Raw genomic sequence first — 2,536 nt, forward strand, 5'->3', positions numbered from 1 at the left:
TTGACATGATGGATGGATGGATGGCTTGTGATAAGAATTGTACGAGCCCCCAGTAAAATAATTGGGAGGGGGAAGAAATCACTAAATAAAATTAAAGGCTTTTAAGGTTTAAAAAAAAAAAAGAAAGAAAGAAAGAAAAAGGAAAAAGAAAAAAGAGAATCAGTGTCAGAAGTCCCCCGAGGGTTGCTATGAGTCAGCAGTGACTGGATGGCAGCCGATTTCTTTCCCTAGGTAAATGGGATCTCTCTCGCAGGACCGCCCCCACTCCAATGCCTCTTCAGAAAACCACAATATGCTAAACATCCCAGGCTCATTACTTGGATGGTTTGAGAGTTGGGAGCTCTAGACTGGGCTGTAATTCTTTGTTTTAGCCAATTAGACCTAACCAAATCACCTTTATATTGATCCAGTTTTCTGCACATGTTTATGTTTTATTTTATCACCATAGACGTTGTGTCTAGGAGAAGTACGATGCGCTCCAAAATGACTTTACCAATAAAACACCCCTTTTTCCTTCTCTTGGAATGCCCTCTGGTTCATTTTTTTAATTTAGTTTTGAAATCAAAGCTTTGAAAGTGGTGCATGTTGTTCTCATCTCTTAAATGCACAAATATAGAAAACTAGTATATTTCTAATAGACACTTCCAGTTCATTGCAAGTATACAATTGATATAATTTTTCAAGGTTGACTTAATTTTATTGATTCTTCTTAAATAAACATATTCTGTATATATATTCCAGATTCTATTTTAGCTTGGCTTCCAAACTTAATAAAGGTGTCAGACTCTTTAATAGATGAAGTATTGCTTGGCCCAGGATACATTCTGGTGTTTCAGTCATCCATTTAAAAATTCCACAATTCTAGCTTTTCAGAACCTACTTCTAAAAGCACCTTGCATGCATGACCCTCACAATGTAGAAACAAAACTGTGCATTCAATTACTCTATTGTGCACATGTGCCATTTTCTAACTAAAAACTCAAGGTTTCTCTTCAATTGTATATTGAATAAAAGAATGAGAATTAGCAAATGTTCTGAAGGTCTTCTTTTTCCTATGTTTTAAATAAGAAAAACATAACCCTCCCTTTTGCTCATGAAACATTGGCATATATAATAAATATTACAATTATTTTCTACCTCCAAATATGCCTTACATATAATCCCACCACACTCCAGCTAAATCACCTTTCAAATGTTATTTCACTTAAAAACTAGGTTTCTTCTTTGAAACGGATAACATTGTATTTTTTTGTCTTGTTCGCTTCACTAGATATTTTTTCCCTCTATGCAATACGCGTTAGTGCCTGAATCCCACAGGCAAAGGCCAGGCTATCATTCGGGGTGACAGTGTGCTTTGGCCTGGGACACTGTGGGGCCCATGGGATCAGACCTGCCATCAATCCAAACCCCCCTTCACTAGATTTATTCAACACACAGTATCTTTTATTTCTTAATAATTTATTTAATTTACCATATGCTTACATAGTCAAGAAGAAGAATCTCTCTGAATATCCATGTACACTATATAATTTTTGACTTTCCTCCCAGTTTACTACGGTGACATGCAGAAGCCAAGTCCTATGAAGAGTATTGGTCTTCCTGAATTAATCCTTGCAATTCGATGTCAATTTCATAACCCTTGGTTAATATTTTTTTCTAGGCGTGAGGGAGAATCAAAAAGGACCGCCACTAGCATCCCAGTTCACCCGTGCATAAGTTTGTCCCAAACAAAATGTGTATACAGATGTGACTGCAGACAATCGGTGGTTTCTGTGAAGTTCTCCCAGTCCTACTGGTGTTGAAGTCATTTGCAGGGACCTGCAGAGAAGGACCAATGGAGCACTGGCTTCCAAAAGGATTTGTCCACCAAGCTCCATTCAAGGCACGGAGGGGATGGGGGCTGTGTGTGGGAATTCCAATGTGGCAGTCTTGAGATATTCTCTCAAAGGACATAGAATGATCATAGGCACTCACCATGAAGACGATTTTTAGCAAATTGAAACTTGCATTCTTGAGACATAGGCCCACAGAGTTGTGCTGGGGAATATTTTTTCCACCACAACAGTGTACCTGCTGATCCATTAAGGATAGCCACGACTGGCCAAGAAGAATTTCATTGAGAAGACTTACCCCATCCACCCTCTCCCTCATCTTGCCCCTTCAGACTTCTCTATGTTCGATAAACTCAGAACATTTCGAAGGGACTTGATTTGAGTCCCTGGAGAATCCCTAAATGTATGTGGTGGAAAAGGAATAGAGCATAATTCTTCAGAGACAGGTTAAAGACCTAGATGTAGGATAGATCAAAAACAATAGCTTCACATGTTGATATGTTTGCTTAATAAAGGTTTCTGTAGCTTGGTTGAAATACTTTTTGACCTACCGATTTTCATGTTTTGAATATGTTTTTCCTTAGTCAATGCCCAGGTATCCTAGTCCTTTCTCACATAAAATAATTTCATATCTTTTATGACCCAGAAAACCCCTCTGTACAGTAATTTCTTGTTTGTTCCTTTAAATACAGCAACTAGAATTC

Source organism: Echinops telfairi, unplaced genomic scaffold (assembly GCF_000313985.2).
Source record: "Echinops telfairi isolate 266 unplaced genomic scaffold, ASM31398v2 ScPeMD7_11;HRSCAF=52, whole genome shotgun sequence".
Lineage (NCBI taxonomy): Eukaryota > Metazoa > Chordata > Mammalia > Afrosoricida > Tenrecidae > Echinops > Echinops telfairi.